General features: G+C 39.0%; 1 protein-coding gene across 1 annotated transcript in view; it reads right to left on the bottom strand.

Moving 5' to 3' along the window:
- LOC129827462 (protocadherin-11 X-linked-like) overlaps positions 1–22,247 on the bottom strand; it is a 355,317-nt gene that overhangs the window by 149,286 nt on the left and 183,784 nt on the right. The gene's annotated exons all lie outside the window — the stretch shown is intronic.

The raw sequence follows: 22,247 nt of genomic DNA, 5'->3' as shown, positions 1-22,247 counted from the left end.
TCTATCAATAATATATTAACATTAACAACAATCAATATTAATATTTTTAAAAAAAGACACACAACCCTTCCCACTGGCTCCTGCATCATGACTATTCTGTTAATAAGCAGTGATAACACACACTGGCTCCTGCATCATGACTATTCTGTTAATAAGCAGTGATAACACACACTGTCTCTCCAGTCAAACCATAGCCTGCATCATGACTATTCTGTTAATAAGCAGTGATAACACACACTGGCTCGAGCAAAGCAGGGTAGCAGGCTAATCGGTTAGCTGTCTTCAGTTGCAGCGATGCAGGGTAGCAGGCTAATCGGTTAGCTGTCTTCAGTTGCAGCGATGCAGGGTAGGGAGGCTAATCGGTTAGCTGTCTTCAGTTGCAACGAAGCAGGGTAGGAGGCTAATCGGTTAGCTGTCTTCAGTTGCAACGAAGCAGGGTAGCAGGCTAATCGGTTAGCTGTCTTCAGTTGCAACGAAGCAGGGTAGGAGGCTAATCGGTTAGCTGTCTTCAGTTGCAACGAAGCAGGGTAGGAGGCTAATCGGTTAGCTGTCTTCAGTTGCAACGAAGCAGGGTAGGAGTCTAATTGGTTAGCTGTCTTCACTTGCAACGAAGCAGGGCAGGAGGCTAATCGGTTAGCTGTCTTCAGTTGCAGCGATGAACGTTAGGGAGGCTAATCGGTTAGCTGTCTTCAGTTGCAGCGATGCACGTTAGGGACGCTAATCGGTTAGCTGTCTTCAGTTGCAACGAAGCAGGGTAGGAGGCTAATCGGTTAGCTGTCTTCGGTTGCAACGAAGCAGGGTAGGAGGTTAATTGGTTAGCTGTCTTCAGTTGCAACGAAGCAGGGTAGGAGGCTAATCGGTTAGCTGTCTTCAGTTGCAGCGATGCACGTTAGGAGGCTAATCGGTTAGCTGTCTTCAGTTGCAACGAAGCAGGGTAGGAGTCTAATTGGTTAGCTGTCTTCACTTGCAACGAAGCAGGGCAGGAGGCTAATCGGTTAGCTGTCTTCAGTTGCAGCGATGAACGTTAGGGAGGCTAATCGGTTAGCTGTCTTCAGTTGCAACGAAGCAGGGTAGGAGAAAATTGGTAAGCTGTCTTCAGTTGGTCTCTCTCTACCAGTCTGTCTCTCTACCAGTCTGTCTCTCTACCAGTCTGTCTCTCTCTCCCAGTCTGTCTCTCTCTCCCAGTCTCTCTCTCTCTCTACCAGTCTGTCTCTCTCTCTCTACCAGTCTGTCTCTCTCTCTCTACCAGTCTGTCTCTCTCTCCTAGTCTGTCTCTCTCTACAAGTCTGTCCCTGTCTCCCAGTCTGTCTCTCTCTACCAGTCTGTCTCTCTCTACCAGTCTGTCTCTCGTTCCCAGTCTGTCTCTCTCGTTCCCAGCCTGTCTCTCTCGTTACCAGTCTGGCTCTCCCTACCAGTCTGTCTCTCTCTACCAGTCTGTCTCTCTCTACCAGTCTGTCTCTCGTTCCCAGTCTGTCTCTCGTTCCCAGTCTGTCTCTCTTTCCCAGTCTGTCTCTCTCTCTCCCCAGTCTCTCTCCCAGTCTGTCTCTCTCTCCCAGTCTGTCTCTCTCTCCCAGTCTGTCTCTCTCTCCCAGTCTGTCTCTCTCTCCCAGTCTGTCTCTCTCTCCCAGTCTGTCTCTCTCTCCCAGTCTGTCTCTCTCTCCCAGTCTGTCTCTCTCTCCCAGTCTGTCTCTCTCTCCCAGTCTGTCTCTCTCTCCCAGTCTGTCTCTCTCCCAGTCTGTCTCTCTCTCCCAGTCTGTCTCTCTCTCCCAGTCTCTCTCTCTCCCAGTCTCTCTCTCTCCCTCCCTCTCTCTCTCTCCCTCTCTCTCTCTCTCTCTCTCCCTCTCTCTCTCTCCCTCTCTCTCTCTCCCTCTCTCTCTCTCCCTCTCTCTCTCTCTCTCTCTCTCTCTCTCTCTCTCTCTCTCTCTCTCTCTCTCTCTCTCTCTCTCTCCCAGTCTGTCTCTTTCTACCAGTCTGTCTCACTCCAAGTCTGTCTCTCTTTCCCAGTATGTCTCTCTCTTCCAGTCTGTCTCTCCCTCCCAGTCTGTCTCTCTCTCTTTCCCAGTCTGTCTCTCTCTACAAGTCTCTCTCTCTTTCCCAGTCTGTCTCTCATTTCCAGTCTGTCTCTCATTCCCAGTCTGTCTCTCTCTACAAGTCTCTCTCTACCAGTCTGTCTCTTTCTACCAGTCTGTCTCTCTCTACCAGTCTGTCTCTCTCTACCAGTCTGTATGATATGGTATATCTGTCTTTCTTTCCCACAGAAATAGGCAGCCCACTGATCACAGTAATATCTTTGTAATCCAGCCAGTTTTTTTCTCCAGGAAACATGTCCCGTGGTCATCCTTCTCCAAACCTCACACTGTTTCCTGGCTGTGGAGATACACTTATGTTCTCACAGCGCAGGGTGTTGCATTGCATTTGGTAAATGCTTATTATTGCAGCTTCAAGCTTACTATCCATATAGTAATACGTCCTCACTCATTCCAGTGGGGATATGTCCTCCGTGACGGGGAACGTCTCCTTATCATTCAGTCCTAAGCCTTTTCATCCGACCTGACACACATCCCCCTTCTGCTGATGGAAATGTTAATAATGATAAATAAATGTAATGGGCAGCTGTAGATGCCAGACAGTGACTATAATGATTATAAGGGGGGTGGATGCATCATTTTATTTTTTGTCTTTCCTTTTGTTTAGCATGCAGAATGAGTTACATTCCCTTTGGTAGGGTCGGCTGTACCAAAGACTGTACCACAAAATGAAATATGCAGAGAGACGAAGAAGAGGAAGCTAGTGGATTTCAAGCTGCGCCATACCATCATCTTTCTACCTGGAATACTTAGACCCTCTTAATGATTATTAATGAAGAAAAATAATATTCAGATTTTTCAGTTTGATATTTTCCTTCCCAAAGGAGCCCCGTAAAGGGATTTAAAAAAAACAAATCATAAATTCCTCGTAATAAAGCCAAACCATGAAAATTATGATCCCAAAATCAGCATGAAACACTGTAGAAAACAAGGCTGTTATCTACGCTATCTATATTTGTATCCTGTCTCACAGTAAAGAAAAAGTGTTTTAAGAGCAGTAGACAAATGATTTCTCGTCTTGGGCACTGGATACTGAAGGAATAATAGCATCAAGGATGACAGTGAAGGGAAGGGAGAGGTTAGAGGAAGATTAATATGCATTAATTTGCTTTTAGGCCTATGGGAGTTCCAGGACCACTGAGATGAACAGTAATAACATATATAGAGGATATGTACATACTTCAACCAAATGTCATACCACTTTTTCAGGGGACCTTGTCTTTTTTCGTGGCTTCAATGACTGTTTTTTTTTTTTAGAGCTGCAATGCCCCAAAGTTGTGTCACACATCTACAATCATTTCCTTGTAATTCTCTCTACTAAATGAATGGCTTTGATTTAGTACTAAATGCAAAGGTATTAATGATTCATAATTTCCGCTGAAGAGACTCAAGAGATGGTTGAGATATAAAAGACTAGAGGGAGACAAAAAAAGGTTACTTTAGGTCTTTCTTTGCTGCTCGTTTTAATGTAGAAAAAAATAATAACCCTGATTTATGGAGGCAATCATTCTGTTATACCATACAGTAATACCATACTGCAATACCATAAAGCAATACCATACTGCAATACCATACTGTAATACCATACTGTAATACCATACTGTAATACCATACTGTAATACCATACTGTAATACCAAGGGCTGTAATACCATACTATAATACCAAGGGCTGTAATACCATACTGTAATAACATACTGTAATAACATACTGTAATAACATACTGTAATAACATACTGTTATACAATACTGTAATACCATACTGTAATATCAATGGCCGTAATAACATATTGTAATACCATACTGCAATATCAAGGGCTGTAATACCATACTGTAATACCATACTGTAATACCATACTGTAATACCATACTGTAATATCAAGGGCTGAAATACCATACTGTAATACCAAGGGCTGTAATATCAAGGGCTGTAATACCATACTGTAATATCATATTGTAATACCATACTGTAATAACATACTGTAATATCATACTGTAATATCAAGGGCTGAAATACCATACTGTAATACCAAGGGCTGTAATATCAAGGGCTATAATAACATACTGTAATATCATATTGTAATACCATACTGTAATAACATACTGTAATACCATATTGTAATACCATACTGTAATAACATACTGTAATATCATACTGTAATATCAAGGGCTGTAATGCCATACTGTAATACCATACTGTAATATCAAGGGCTGTAATACCATACTGTAATATCAAGGGCTGTAATACCATACTGTAATATCAAGGGCTGTAATACCATACTGTAATACCAAGGGCTATAATAACATACTGTAATATCATACTGTAATACCAAGGGCTATAATACCATACTGTAATACCATACTGTAATACCAAGAGCTGTAATAACATACTGTAATACCATACTGTAATACCAAGGGCTATAAGAAACATACTGTAATATCATACTGTAATACCAAGGGCTGTAATACCATACTGTAATACCATAATGTAATACCAAGGGCTATAATAACATACTGTAATATCATACTGTAATACCATACTGTAATATCAAGGGCTGTAATACCATACTGTAATATCAAGGGCTGTAATACCATACTGTAATATCAAGGGCTGAAATACCATACTGTAATAACATACTGTAATATCATACTGTAATATCAAGGGCTGTAATGCCATACTGTAATTCCATACTGTAATACCATACTGTAATATCATACTGTAATATCAAGGGCTGTAATACCATACTGTAATAACATACTGTAATACCAAGGGCTGTAATATCATACTGTAATAATATACTGTAATACCATGCTGTAATACCAAGGGCTATAATACCATACTGTAATACCATACTGTAATACCATACTGTAATAACATACTGTAATATCATACTGTAATATCAAAGGCTATAATGCCATACTGTAATACCATACTGTAATACCATACTGTAATATCATACTGTAATACCAAGGGCTATAATGCCATACTGTAATACCATACTGTAATAACATACTGTAATATCATACTGTAATATCAAGGGCTGTAATACCATACTGTAATACCATACTGTAATAACATACTGTAATAACATACCGTAATACCATACTGTAATACCATACTGTAATAACATACTGTAATACCAAGGGCTGTAATATCATACTGTAATACCAAGGGCTGTAATACCATACTATAATAATATGCTGTAATACCATACTGTAATACCAAGGGCTGTAATGCCATACTGTAATACCAAGGGCTGTAATGCCATACTGTAATAATATGCTGTAATACCATACTGTAATACCAAGGGCTGTAATGCCATACTGTAATACCAAGGGCTGTAATGCCATACTGTAATACCATACTGTAATACCAAGGGCTGTAATGCCATACTGTAATACCATACTATAATACCATACTGTAATACCATACTGTAATAACATACTGTAATAACATACCGTAATACCATACTGTAATACCATACTGTAATAGCATACTGTAATACCAAGGGCTGTAATATCATACTGTAATAATATACTGTAATACCATACTGTAATACCAAGGGCTGTAATGCCATACTGTAATACCAAGGGCTGTAATACCATACTATAATAATATGCTGTAATACCATACTGTAATACCAAGGGCTGTAATGCCATACTGTAATAATATGCTGTAATACCATACTGTAATACCAAGGGCTGTAATGCCATACTATAATACCAAGGGCTGTAATACCATACTGTAATACCATGCTGTAATACCAAGGGCTGTAATACCATACTGTAATACCATACTGTAATACCAAGGGCTGTAATGCCATACTGTAATACCATGCTGTAATACCAAGGGCTGTAATGCCATACTGTAATACCAAGGGCTGTAATGCCATACTGTAATACCATACTGTAATACCAAGGGCTGTAATGCCATACTGTAATACCAAGGGCTGTAATGCCATACTGTAATACCATACTGTAATACCAAGGGCTGTAATGCCATACTGTAATACCATACTATAATACCATACTGTAATACCGTACTGTGATACCATACTGTAATACCATACTGCAATACCATACTGGAATACCATACTGGAATACCATACTGCAATACCATACTGTAATACCATACTGTAATACCATACTGTAATACCATACTGCAATACCATACTGTAATACCATACTGTAATACCAAGGGCTATAATAACATACTGTAATATCATACTGTAATACCAAGGGCTATAATAACATACTGTAATATCATACTGTAATATCAAGGGCTGTAATACCATACTGTAATACCATACTGTAATATCAAGGGCTGTAATACCATACTGTAATACCATACTGTAATACCATACTGTAATATCATACTGTAATATCAAGGGCTGTAATGCCATACTGTAATACCATACTGTAATACCATACTGTAATACCATACTGTAATGCCATACTGTAATACCATGCTGTAATACCAAGGGCTATAATACCATACTGTAATACCATACTGTAATATCAAGGGCTATAATACCATACTGTAATATCATACTGTAATATCAAGGGCTGTAATGCCATACTGTAATACCATACTGTAATACCATACTATAATACCATACTGTAATGCCATACTGTAATACCATGCTGTAATACCATACTGTAATACCAAGGGCTATAATATCATACTGTAATACCATACTGTAATATCAAGGGCTGTAATACCATACTGTAATACCAAGGGCTATAATACCATACTGTAATATCAAGGGCTGTAATACCATACTGTAATACCAAGGGCTATAATACCATACTGTAATATCAAGGGCTGTAATACCATACTGTAATACCAAGGGCTGTAATACCATACTGTAATATCAAGGGCTGTAATACCATACTGTAATACCAAGGGCTATAATACCATACTGTAATACCATACTGTAATATCAAGGGCTGTAATACCATACTGTAATATCAAGGGCTGTAATACCATACTGTAATACCAAGGGCTATAATACCATACTGTAATACCATACTGTAATATCAAGGGCTGTAATACCATACTGTAATACCATACTATAATACCATACTGTAATACCAAGGGCTGTAATAACATACTGTAATAATATGCTGTAATACCATGCTGTAATATCAAGGGCTATAATACCATACTGTAATACCATACTGTAATACCATACTGTAATATCAAGGGCTGTAATACCATACTGTAATACCATACTGTAATACCATACTGTAATATCATACTGTAATATCAAGGGCTGTAATACCATACTGTAATACCAAGGGCTGTAATACCATACTGTAATACCATACTGTAATACCATACTGTAATACCATACTGTAATATCAAGGGCTGTAATACCATACTGTAATACCATACTGTAATACCATACTGTAATACCATACTGTAATATCAAGGGCTGTAATACCATACTGTAATACCATACTGTAATGCCATACTGTAATACCATACTGTAATATCAAGGGCTGTAATACCATACTGTAATACCATACTGTAATACCATACTGTAATATCATACTGTAATATCAAGGGCTGTAATACCATACTGTAATAACATACTGTAATATCATACTGTAATATCAAGGGCTGTAATACCATACTGTAATACCATACTGTAATATCAAGGGCTGTAATACCATACTGTAATACCATACTGTAATACCATACTGTAATATCAAGGGCTGTAATACCATACTGTAATACCATACTGTAATATCATACTGTAATATCAAGGGCTGAAATACCATACTGTAATATCAAGGGCTGTAATATCATACTGTAATAATATACTGTAATACCATGCTGTAATACCATACTGTAATATCAAGGGCTGTAATACCATACTGTAATACCATATTGTAATATCAAGGGCTGTAATACCATACTGTAATACCATACTGTAATATAAAGGGCTGTAATACCATACTGTAATACCATACTGTAATATCAAGGGCTGTAATACCATACTGTAACACCATACTGTAATAACATACTGGAATACCATACTGCAATACCATACTGTAATACCATACTGTAATACCATACTGTAATACCATACTGCAATACCATACTGTAATACCATACTGTAATACCAAGGGCTATAATAACATACTGTAATATCATACTGTAATACCAAGGGCTATAATAACATACTGTAATATCATACTGTAATATCAAGGGCTGTAATACCATACTGTAATACCATACTGTAATATCAAGGGCTGTAATACCATACTGTAATACCATACTGTAATACCATACTGTAATATCATACTGTAATATCAAGGGCTGTAATGCCATACTGTAATACCATACTGTAATACCATACTGTAATACCATACTGTAATGCCATACTGTAATACCATGCTGTAATACCAAGGGCTATAATACCATACTGTAATACCATACTGTAATATCAAGGGCTATAATACCATACTGTAATATCATACTGTAATATCAAGGGCTGTAATGCCATACTGTAATACCATACTGTAATACCATGCTGTAATACCATACTGTAATACCAAGGGCTATAATATCATACTGTAATACCATACTGTAATATCAAGGGCTGTAATACCATACTGTAATACCAAGGGCTATAATACCATACTGTAATATCAAGGGCTGTAATACCATACTGTAATACCAAGGGCTATAATACCATACTGTAATATCAAGGGCTGTAATACCATACTGTAATACCAAGGGCTGTAATACCATACTGTAATATCAAGGGCTGTAATACCATACTGTAATACCAAGGGCTATAATACCATACTGTAATACCATACTGTAATATCAAGGGCTGTAATACCATACTGTAATATCAAGGGCTGTAATACCATACTGTAATACCAAGGGCTATAATACCATACTGTAATACCATACTGTAATATCAAGGGCTGTAATACCATACTGTAATACCATACTATAATACCATACTGTAATACCAAGGGCTGTAATAACATACTGTAATAATATGCTGTAATACCATGCTGTAATATCAAGGGCTATAATACCATACTGTAATACCATACTGTAATACCATACTGTAATATCAAGGGCTGTAATACCATACTGTAATACCATACTGTAATACCATACTGTAATATCATACTGTAATATCAAGGGCTGTAATACCATACTGTAATACCAAGGGCTGTAATACCATACTGTAATACCATACTGTAATACCATACTGTAATACCATACTGTAATATCAAGGGCTGTAATACCATACTGTAATACCATACTGTAATACCATACTGTAATACCATACTGTAATATCAAGGGCTGTAATACCATACTGTAATACCATACTGTAATGCCATACTGTAATACCATACTGTAATATCAAGGGCTGTAATACCATACTGTAATACCATACTGTAATACCATACTGTAATATCATACTGTAATATCAAGGGCTGTAATACCATACTGTAATAACATACTGTAATATCATACTGTAATATCAAGGGCTGTAATACCATACTGTAATACCATACTGTAATATCAAGGGCTGTAATACCATACTGTAATACCATACTGTAATACCATACTGTAATATCAAGGGCTGTAATACCATACTGTAATACCATACTGTAATATCATACTGTAATATCAAGGGCTGAAATACCATACTGTAATATCAAGGGCTGTAATATCATACTGTAATAATATACTGTAATACCATGCTGTAATACCATACTGTAATATCAAGGGCTGTAATACCATACTGTAATACCATATTGTAATATCAAGGGCTGTAATACCATACTGTAATACCATACTGTAATATAAAGGGCTGTAATACCATACTGTAATACCATACTGTAATATCAAGGGCTGTAATACCATACTGTAACACCATACTGTAATAACATACTGTAATACCATACTGTAATACCATACTGTAATAACATACTGTAATACCATACTGTAATACCATACTGTAATACCGTACTGTAATACCATACTGTAATACCATACTATAATACCATACTGTAATAACGTACTGTGATACCATACTGTAATACCATAATACCATACTGTAATACCATAATGTGATATCATACTGTAATACCAAGAGCTGTAATACCATACTGTAATACCATACTGTAATACCATACTGCAATACCATACTGAAATACCATAATACCATACTGTAATACCATACTATAATACCATACTGTAATACCATACTGTAATAACATACTGTAATAACATACTGTAATAACATACTGTAATACCAAGGGCTATAATACCATACTGTATTACCAAGGGCTGTAATACCGTACTGTATTACCAAGGGCTGTAATACCGTACTGTAATAGCATACTGTAATATCAAGGAAACTGTATGTATTGTTATCCTCGTAAAGGTGTGGTCTACCTGCTCAGCATTCTTTCATTATACACTGAGTGTACAAAACATTAGGAACACCTTCTTAATATTGAGTTGCAGGTGTTGAAAGCAATTCACTTCATTAAGTGGGATCTAACAATGACTCTAAACACAGACCCGGGTTCGTTGATAATTTGTGTACAATACGATCGGCTAATGGTTCAGCGCCGTTTTGAAAATATTGACATTTTAATTTTTGGTCATGTTTGTAGTGTCTGTGTGAGCTACAGCTGTGCAATGTTCATAAGAAGTGTGATACTGTAGCAAGCACAACAAAGAGCTTGTCTGGGGCACCAAGAGCAGACACTTGGTTTCTGTGGTAACTCCTACATATTTCATCACATTGATTTATAATGAAAGTAAAACAAAAAAAACAGAGTTGGGAATAAAACTGGATCCTAAAAAACATTGAATAATACTTTTCTCATGAATATAATAATTAAAATGTGAGAAACAGTACTTTTTTTTTTTTTTTATATATAAAAGTAAGACAGTGTCATTTACAATTAATGCCATCGTTTATAAACTAATGGCTAAGAAGTTTCAAAACTTGACTCTGGTGAAAGGGGATTTTCTTTCTCGTTTTAGAATCTTTCAATTTAAGATTATCTGAGGAATAGATTGCTGTCCACAAGGACTTAATGGTGTTTGTTAGGCAACTCAGTGTTACAGTCTTACATGCTAACGCTAACCGATGACGCTTCACTACGATTCCCTTCAGGCCATTGACAAACATAATTACATAACAATTGGAAACTAAAAGTGAAGGAAAGGTATGCAGCATAAATAAACCAGCAAAAGCTACTGTACAGTTCTGATTATTTTATTAATGTAATATTTATTTATCCAAGTTGTCCAGTCAGAATACTTATTTTACGATGGAGACCTAGCCAGTACCAGATTGTGGAAAAATTGGTACTTTAAATCAAAAACAGTTTAGATTTAAATGGATGTGCTTTTGAATGGTGATGATATTACTTTCTGGAGTAGGCCTGTTCAGGTTCAAGAGGCTAATACAGGCACCATCCATGGGACCAGGATAAACTAAAATCATGCACACAATGACATCTCATTAATAGGATGGGGGCACGGCAGGAGAGTACACCGGACCGGAAAGATTTCCAGGTGGATACAACCTCTGACCCTGGGGTACCTGCACTCAGCCATCAGCGATGATTTGATAAATGATTCTGTATCAAAGAGGTCTGTACTGATTTGGGATGTCATTGATTGGATGGGAGGCAATTGAATCCCTGATTGGTTTAACTGAAGAGAAAGAAGAGAGAGAAATATAGAATGGTATGGAAGAGGAGAGGAGAGGAGAAGAGGGGAGATGAGAGAATAAGAGAAGATGGGGAGAGGAGAGGAGAGGGGAAGAGGGGAGAGGAGAGGGGAGAATAGGAGAATATGGGGAGAGGAGAGGAGAGGAGAGGAGAGGAGAGGAGAGGAGAGGAGAGGAGAATAAGGGAGAGGAGTGGAGAAGAGAAGAGAAGAGAAGAGAAGAGGAGAGGAGAGGAGAGGAGAGGAGAGGAAAGGAGAGGAGAAGAGAAGAGAAGAGAAGAGAAGAGAAGAGAAGAGAAGAGAAGAGAAGAGAAGAGAAGAGAAGAGGAGAGGAGAGGAGAGGAGAGGAGAGGAGAGGAGAGGAGAGGAGAGGAGAGGAGAGGAGAGGAGAGGATCCACCAGGCAGATAAAGGAGACATACATACTGACTTGTGTATCCTTAAATATATCTGGCAACACTATGCTGTCTGTATGTTCATGTTGCTTCTAATGCAACCTTATATTTAATTTATTCACATCCTATACATATCGGATTTGTCTTTCACTATTCAAACAGAAGAGATATGGTTGGAAACTGTATGTATTCTTACTATCGATTTGTTTCACATCAAGGTGTGGTCTAGCTACTCAACATTCTTTCATCATACACTGTGTACAAAATACTGGGAACACCTTCTTAATATTGAGTTGCAACCCCTTTTGCCATCAGAACAGCCTCAATTTGTTGGGCATGGACTACAAGGTGTTGAAAGCGTTCCACAGGGCTGCTGGTCCATGTTGACTCCAATGCTTCCCACAGTTGTGTCAAGTTGGCTGGATGTCCTTTGTGTGGTGGACCATTCTCGATACACACGGGAAACTGTTGAGTGTGAAAAACCCAGCAGTGTTGCAGTTCTTGACACTCTCAAGCCGGTGTGCCTGGCACCATACCCCGTTTAAAGGCACTTCAATATTTTGTCTTGCCCATTCACCCTTTGAATGGCACACATAGACAATCCATTTCTCAACTGTCTCAAGGCTTAAAAATCGTTCTTGAACCCGTCTCCTCCCCTTCATCTATACTGATTGAAGTGGATTTAACAGGTGACATTAGTAATGGGTCATAACTGACTTGACTAGTTAAATAAACGTTGGATTCACCTGGTCAGTCTATGTCATGGAAAGAGCAGGAGATTCCTAACATGTTGTACACTCAGAGTATATCTTCAGACTACTAGAAGCTCGAGTCTTAATTCACCTATCAATTGATATCATCATTAACCTTTGTTGTGGGATTCATGGCACTGGGAAGGTGACATCTTTAGTTAAAAATAGAGGATAGCCCGGCAGCCTAGCAAGGCCTCCAGAGGATTGGCTCAACCTCATAAACCATGATAGTAGGGACATTATGAGAGCAAAGCACTGCCTGAAACGACGTACAGAATACTAACTGCATAAGTGCCTGTAAATCAACATGATCCTAACCCCATCTTTATATCATTTGGAACAACACCATTATGCCTTTGCACTACAACACAATGTAATACATTTTTATCTATTTTTTATAATATAAAATACAAATATTGAATTTTTATTTTTATTTTTTTACAGAAAACAATCTGCTTTCTTTTTACACTGTTACAGTTTGTGATAATTACAGTGTGATAATTTATTCATCCTCCTTATCTGTAAGAGTTTTTAGCACTGTCTATAATTCTATTTTTGGTTGCCAAAAAGTAGTTACCGGGAAATTATAGACAGGAGGTAAGTGAATGTAAGATATACACTTAATGTTGTCATTATATTTCACAGTCCCCTGCAGTCATCACACGCTCATAATATCTACAGACGCTCAGAAAGTATTCATAACCCCTTGACGTATTCCACATGTTGATGAGTTACAGCCTGAATTCAAAAATGGATTAAATACCCCATAATGTCAAAGTGTAAAACATGTTTTTTTGTTGTTGAAATTTGCGCAAATGTATTGAAAATTAAATACAGAATTATCTCATTTGTATAAGTATTCACAACCCTGAGTCAATACTTTGTAGAAGCACCTTTGGCAGTGACTATTTCTGGATAAGTCTCTAAGAGCTTTCCACACCTCGATTTACCCATTATTCTTAAAACAAATAAAAATTCAAGCGCTGTAAAATTGCTTGTTGATCATTGCTAGATAACCATTTTCAGGTCTTGCCATAGATTTTCAAGACAATTTAAGTCAAAACTGTAACTAGGAAACTCCAGGAACATTCACTGTCTTATTGGTAAGCAACTCCAGTGTAGATGTAGCCTTTAGGTTATTGTCCTGTCATCGTCCATTGTCTGGTGGAAATCAGACTGAAACAGGTTTTCCTCTAGGATTTTGCCTGTACTTAGTTCCATTCTGTTTATTTTTTATCCTGAAAAACTCACCAGTCCTTAATGATTACAAGCATACCCATTACATGATGCAGCCACCTCTATGCTTGAACATATGGAGTGTGGTACTCAGGAGTTGGATTTGCTCCAATCCTAACACTTTGTGTTCAGAATATTTTTTTTATTGCTTTGCCACATTTTTTGCAGTATTACGTTAGTACCTTGTTGCAAACAGGATGCATGTTTTGGAATATGTGCATTCTGTACAGGCTTCCTTCTTTACATTCTATCAATTAGGTTAGTATTGTGGAGTAACTACAACGTTGTCCTCAGTTTTCTCCTATCACAGCCATTAAACACTCTCTAATTGTTTTAGTCACCATTGGCCTCACGGTGAAATCCCTGAGTGGTTTCCTTCCTCTCCTGCAACTGAGTTAGGAAGTACGCCTGTATCTTTGTAATGACTGGATGTATTGATACATCATCCAAAGTGTAATTAATAACTTCACCATACTCAAAAAGGGATATTCAATGTCTGCTTTTTTCTTCTTCTCCCATCTACCAATAGGTGCCCTTCTTTGTGAGGCATTGGAAAACCTCCCTGGTCTTTGTGGTTGAATCTGTGTTTGAAATGCACTGCGCAATTGAGGGACCTTACAGATAATTGTGTGGGATACAGAGATGAGGTAGTCATTCAGAAATCATGTTAATCCCTATTATTGCACACAGAGTGAGTCCATGCAACTGATCGAATAACTAGTTAAACACGTTTTTACTCCTGAACCGAGTTAGGCTTGCCATAACAAAGGGGTTGAATACTTATTGACCCAATAAGTATTTAACTTGTTAAATAAAAATTGCAAAACCTTATTCTACTTTGACATTATGGGGGGTATTGCGCATCAGGCCAGTTACAAAAATCTCAATTGAATCTAATTTTAAATTCAGGCTGTAATACAACAAAATGTGAGGGAAAATTCAAGGGGTGTGAAGACTTTCTGAAGCCAGTGAGCAGCAGCGATACTAGTGTTTCTGTCTATGACTTGTCATGGATACCATGTAATGAGCCATGTTATCTGGAGGTTCTGCAGATAAGACAAAACAGAAGAAAAATCTCCAGTTGTTCGCCGCAATGAAGCCGACTGTGTTTCCATGTATATGTCTTCCTTTCCAGTGTTGGCAAGCTGGCTGCGCAGCATAGCTCTACCTTTTGCCTTTTGACATGGACATGCTGTGTTCACTGGTGACAGCTGCTGCACAGGACCGGACCCAGAGGTCACAAATGACCTTTCAGACTGTCTTTTTTTTCTTTCAGTCACACCACATATTTGTCATACGATGTCCACCGATGCAACCCGGAGCGCCACAAAGGGACCATGGAGTGGGCACAGGGTGCTGTGAATATTCCTGTTTGTCCTGCAGGATCAACTTAACCGTAGATGAAGTGTGCATGTGTGTGTGTGTGTGTGTGTGTGTGTGTGTGTGTGTGTGTGTGTGTGTGTGTGTGTGTGTGTGTGTGTGTGTGTGTGTGTGTGTGTGTGTGTGTGTGTGTGTGTGTGTGAGTGTGTGTTTGTGTGTGTGAGTGCATGTGTTTGTGTGTACATGCATGGGCATGTGAGTCTCCTAGGCCCCCTATGACTCCCAAGGACTGCAGCTTTGGGTTAAACTCTGACCCTTCACTAATTCTTCAGTTTAACTCTGACCCTTCACTAACCCTTCAGTTTAACTCTGACCCTTCACTAACCCTTCAGTTTAACTCTGACCCTTCACTAACCCTTCAGTTTAACTCTGACCCTTCACTAACCCTTCAGTTTAACTCTGACCTTTCACTAACCCTTCAGTTTAACTCTGACCCTTCACTAACCCTTCAGTTGAACTCTGACCCTTCACTAACCCTTCAGTTTAACTCTGACCCTTCACTAACCCTTCAGTTTAACTCTGACCCTTCACTAACCCTTCAGTTTAACTCTGACCCTTCACTAACCCTTCTGTTTAACTCTAATCCTAACACTTCAGTTTAGCTCTAATCCTAACTCTTCAGTTTAACACTAACCCTTCAGTTTAACACTAATCCTAACCCTTCAATGTATCTCTAATCCTAATCCTAACCCTTCAGTTGAACTCTAACCCTAACCCTTCAGTTTAACGCAAAACTAACCCTTCAGTTTATCTCTAATCCTAACCCTAACCCTTCAGTTGAACTCTAATCCTAACCCTTCAATTTAGCTCTAATCCTAACTCTTCAGTTTAACTCTAATCCTAACCCTTCACTTTATCTCTAATCCTGACCCTAACCCTTCAGTTGAACTCTAACCCTAACCCTTCAGTTTAATGCTAATCCTAACCCTAACCCTTCAGTTTAGCTCTAATCCTAACCCTTCAGTTTAGCTCTAATCCTAACCCTTCAGTTTAGCTCTAATCCTAACCCTAACCCTTCAGTTTAGCTCTAATCCTAACCCTTCAGTTTAGCTCTTATCCTAACCCTTCAGTTTAACTCTAATCCTAACCCTAACCCTTCAGTTCAGCTCTAATCCTAACCCTTCAGTTTAGCTCTAATCCTAACCCTTCAGTTTAGCTCTAATCCTAACCCTAACCCTTCAGTTTAGGTCTAATCCTAACCCTTCAGTTTATCTCTAATCCTAACCCTAACCCTTCAGTTGAACTGTAATCCTAACCCTTCAGTTTAGCTCTACTCCTAACCCTTCAGTTTAGCTCTAATCCTAACCCTTCAGTTTAGCTCTAATCCTAACCATAACCCTTCAGTTTAGCTCTAATCCTAACCCTTCAGTTTAGCTCTACTCCTAACCCTTCAGTTTAGCTCTAATCCTAACCCTTCAGTTTAGCTCTAATCCTAACCCTAACCCTTCAGTTTAGCTCTAATCCTAACCCTTCAGTTTAGCTCTAATCCTAACCCTTCAGTTTAACTATAATCCTAACCCTAACCCTTCAGTTTAGCTCTAATCCTAACCCTTCAGTTTAGCTCTAATCCTAACCCTTCAGTTTAGCTCTAATCCTAACCCTAACCCTTCAGTTTAGGTCTAATCCTAACCCTTCAGTTTATCTCTAATCCTAACCCTAACCCTTCAGTTGAACTGTAATCCTAACCCTTCAGTTTAGCTCTACTCCTAACCCTTCAGTTTAGCTCTAATCCTAACCCTTCAGTTTAGCTCTAATCCTAACCATAACCCTTCAGTTTAGCTCTAATCCTAACCCTTCAGTTTAGCTCTACTCCTAACCCTTCAGTTTAGCTCTAATCCTAGCCCTTCAGTTTAGCTCTACTCCTAACCCTTCAGTTTAGCTCTAATCCTAACCCTTCAGTTTAGCTCTAATCCTAACCATAACCCTTCAGTTTAGCTCTAATCCTAACCCTTCAGTTTAGCTCTAATCCAACCCTAACCCTTCAGTTTAGCTCTAATCCTAACCCTAACCCTTCACTTTAGCTCTAACCCTAGCCCTTCAGTTTAACTCTAATCCGAACCCTTCAGTTTAACACTAATCCTAACCCTTCAGTTTAACTCTACCCCTAACCCTTCAGTTTAACACTAATCCTAACCCTTCAGTTTAGCTCTAATCCTAACCCTAACCCTTCAGTTGAACTCTAATCCTAACCCTTCAGTTTAACTCTAATCATAACCTGTCAGTTTAACTCTAATCCTAACCCTAACTCTTCAGTTTAACTCTAACACTAACCCTTCAGTTTATCTCTAATCCTAATCCTAACCCTTCAGTTTATCTCTAATCCTAACACTAACCCTTCAGTTTAACACTAACCCTTCAGTTTAACCCTAAACCTTCAGTTTATCTCTAATCCTAACCCTAACCCTTCAGTTTAACACTAATCCTAACACTAACCCTTCAGTTTAACCCTAACCCTTCAGTTTAACCCTAACCCTTCAGTTTAACACTAACCCTTCAGTTTAACACTAACCCTAACCCTTCAGTTTAACACTAACCCTAGAGTTTAGCGTGGTAATTGCTGCATTACTAGCCCTGTTGTTTGGCTGCTGGAGGCATTGTATTTTATTATACTGTATGAATCATCATTAAGAAGTGCTTATTCACCAGCAGGTTCCCCTGGCATCAAGACCCTGCCAACAGTTAATACATAGATGTGTTATACAGAGATTATGTACGGTGAATATCCCAAACTAGAAGAAACGTGTCTACTTCTACATGGCTTGTTCTTTGAGGTTTAGGCCGGGTATCTGCTGATTATAACAGCAGGGGCTTCAGAAAATACATTTAATTTGATGAATTTAAACCAGGATACTACTCCACTGTATGCTAAACAGATATAATTCTCTTGTATATTGTATAGTGGACTGGCCAAGCATGTTAGATAAATAATGTGTTAGCAGCATGGATACCAGGGTCACTCGGCATGTGTGCTATTGGAAAAAAACCTGCGTGATATGACATCATGGAATGTGCCACCAAATGACCCTTTTCCCTTCGTAGTGCACTACTTTTGTCCATAGCCCAAGGGAACCTGGTCAAAAGTAGTGCACGATATAGGTAATAGGGTGCTATTTGTGATGCTCCTATGGTTTCATGAGGAGGGATGTTTAATGATTTTTGTTTGCCATAGTAATTTCATGAACCTGGCAGTGACAGGGTTGGGCATGATACCCCATACAGGGAGAGGTGGATAAACCAGTCCCCTTCCATCATCCCAACCATCTGCCATCTGCCTCCCCTGTTATACTACACACAAAATATTAGCTAATTTCATTATTCAAGATTTAGTACAAAATACGGACTCATTTCATTATTTAATATTTACTGCTGCAAGTTGAAAAAAAACCCTGGTGTTATTCAGAATCCTCTTGAGCTGTTCGCAATATGTCTTGTGCTTGCCTCTAGAAATATTATAGCCATCCCCTTCTCAAAAACAGAGGGGGGGGTTTCGCTGTTCAATTATTCACTGATAGACAGAGAGTCTTTCTACGAGTCTTTAGATTTTAACCAAGAAGACACCAAATGATGAAGATCAAAAAAACTGTTTGTTGAGATTGAATAAGGGAGGGAGGGACTGGAGGACCGTGTATTTAATGTGAGCAATTATTGTAGATGAACAATGTTCAGACCCAAGAGGATAGTCAGTAGATGAACAATATTCAGACCCCAGAGGATATCAGAATGTGATGTATGGCTTTTGGAGTACAATCACTATGGAAACCAGAAACCCTATTCCCTATTAAAGTGCACTACTTTTAGTGCACTACCCCACAGGGATCTGGTTAAAAGTAGTGCACTATGTAGGGAATATAGTGCTTTTTGGGACGCGGACCCAAGTTTTTGCCACCCACTCGGACAGCCGTTAATCATCTTCTTTCCCTTTAGATACTGGCACTGCAGAATTTGGCCAATGTGTCAAGAAGCAATTATGTATACTTAGTGCTCTCTCCCACCCTCCCCTCCCCTCTCTTTTTACTCTCTCACACTCTTTATATAATCACAGCGCCGGAGAGCCGTGTATCCTTATCTCTCTCTCTCTGTCTGTCTCTCTCTGTCTGTCTCTCTCTGTCTGTCTCTCTCTGTCTGTCTCTCTCTGTCTGTCTCTCTCTGTCTGTCTCTCTCTGTCTGTCTCTCTGTCTCTCTCTGTCTTTCTCTGTCTCTCTCTGTCTTTCTCTGTCTCTCTCTGTCTTTCTCTGTCTCCTCTGTCTCTCTCTCTTTCTCTCTGTCTGTCTCCTCTGTTCTCTCTCTCTTTCTCTCTGTCTGTCTCTCTCTCTGTCTGTCTCTCTCTCTGTCTGTCTCTCTCTCTGTCTGTCTGTCTGTCTGTCTGTCTGTCTGTCTGTCTGTCTGTCTCTCTGTCTCTCTGTCTCTCTGTCTCTCTGTCTCTCTGTCTCTCTGTCTCTCTGTCTCTCTGTCTCTCTGTCTCTCTGTCTCTCTGTCTCTGTCTCTGTCTCTGTCTCTGTCTCTCTGTCTCTCTGTCTCTCTGTCTCTCTGTCTCTCTGTCTCTCTGTCTCTCTCTGTTCATTTTTTTGTATATTTTGGTTGACGGCCAGACGCAACACAATGCAGGCTGAGGAAGTAAACAGGAGTATACTAAGCTTCAATACAATCAAGCGTTCCTTGTGTCTAAATCACATTTTCTCTCATTGATTTCTTAGATATTAATTCTGTCACTGATTGACTGGTAAATGATGGTACTGGCCCCGCGTTCTTTTGGCTCCGTGTGTAATGTTCTGTGAATCCGGATCACGGAGAAGACCGTGACGAGAACATATGTTCCACTGGTATTGAGGCAATTGCAAATCTCCAAAGTGGCGTTCTTCGCTTCATTATATTTTACATCAGTCCAGATCAGCTTATTTATAGAGAGAGAGCTGATGAGAGAGGCGACATGGGACATTGCAAACGCTTCCTAAAATCTCAAGGACAGTATATGCATGCAAATTATTCCTAGTGATATGCCACCCATTTTCCCTATATAGTGCACTACTTTTGACCAGGGCCCCATGGCACCCTAATCTCTATATAGTGCACTACTTTTGACCAGAGCCCTATGGCACCCTAATCCCTATATATAGTGCACTACTTTTGACCAGAGCCCTATGGCACCCTAATCCCTATATAGTGCACTACTTTGGACCAGGGCACATGACACTCTAATCCCTATATAGTGCACTACTTTTAACCAGGGCCCATGGCACCCTATGCCCTATTATAATGGCCAGAGACTTACACATTATATATGTCCCAAATGACAACCTATTCCCTATAGTCAAAAATCTCAAATATAGTCAAAAGTAGTGCACTACATAGGGAATAGGGTGCCTATTTGAGACTATCGTGATGGCTGAGCTGGTCTTATCAGAGACGAACGGTTAAGGTTCAGGACCATGTGAAGGACGTGGCTGTGATTCCAGTCTCGTGTTTTTTTTGTTGTTGTGCCGAGTGACTCAGGACCAAGCTAATTGCCACGCTCACTATTTCCCAATGACAGCATCGTGTTATTATTATTTACTGTCATACGCAGCGTGACACACCACGACGACACTCGGCAGCTTTCAGCGGCTCAACGGTCACTTTAGAAAGCTGCCTGAGCATTAAAGGTGCAGACTGGGATTTGGGAACCTAGCTGTTCAATGGGCATTTCAATGTTACATTTTCGCCATTGATTCTTGAAGAATATAAATTGTAAGTACCCCTTGAGTAATGTCACAACAGTCAGTAACTTCGTCATAACCCGTGATATTACGTTTTTTTCCCTCCATTGTTTACAAAGTAAAAACAAAATAAAGTATAGCTTCAGAATATATTTAAATCTACATATTGGATAGCATGAACTGTCAGTCCTTGCATCTAGAGAGCTGTCAATGAATATGAGAGGTGTGACATTCCCCCTAGCCCCGTCCCTCAGCTCTATACAGAAACTAGTGACGAGCAAACATTTAGTTGTTTTTCCAATCCCAGATTGTAGTTTTTAGGCTGAGAAGAGGTGTAGTTTCAGCTGAACACACGATGACAGGCTGTCAGACTGCCCTCTCCACGGACTTTCTTTTAACCATGACTTAGGCTTCAAAGGAGTTTTTTTTTTTTTTTTTTTTTTTTAACTCTTGACCGTGCCACTCAACCAGAAAAGGACATGGCCCTTTTGACACTTTTTTTCCTATGTGAACTGGAAGACGTGAGAGGATTTCACTACATAGCACATTATCACGTTTACCAGTGGCACCAGTGGCAGAGTCAAGTGGAAAGTTAGTTTGATGTGTGACGATTACTTGAATAAGTCTGGAGGATGGTGGATTTTTACTTTGCATAGCCTAGTGGGAAATCAATGAATACATTTGAAATTCTCACATCATGTCAAAGAATGTGGTACTTCTAATTTGCATGTATAATGTGAGTAGTAATCCATAATTATAACAAAATAAATAGTGTGGATGTCATTAATATAATTTAACAGGAAAAATATAATTTTTGCATTAGTTACACATCTCGCAGTGAACAAACGAAATCCAGCTTTACTACATCCAGCACATATAGAAATCTGGATATCAAATATACTGTATCCTGTATAGGTCTATACAGAGTAATATACTATATCCTGTATAGGTTTATACAGAGTAATATACTGTATCCT

Source organism: Salvelinus fontinalis, chromosome 29 (genome assembly GCF_029448725.1).
Source record: "Salvelinus fontinalis isolate EN_2023a chromosome 29, ASM2944872v1, whole genome shotgun sequence".
NCBI classification, from domain to species: domain Eukaryota; kingdom Metazoa; phylum Chordata; class Actinopteri; order Salmoniformes; family Salmonidae; genus Salvelinus; species Salvelinus fontinalis.
Note: the sequence above shows the minus strand (reverse complement) of the source record. Positions and strands in the feature narration are given on the sequence as shown.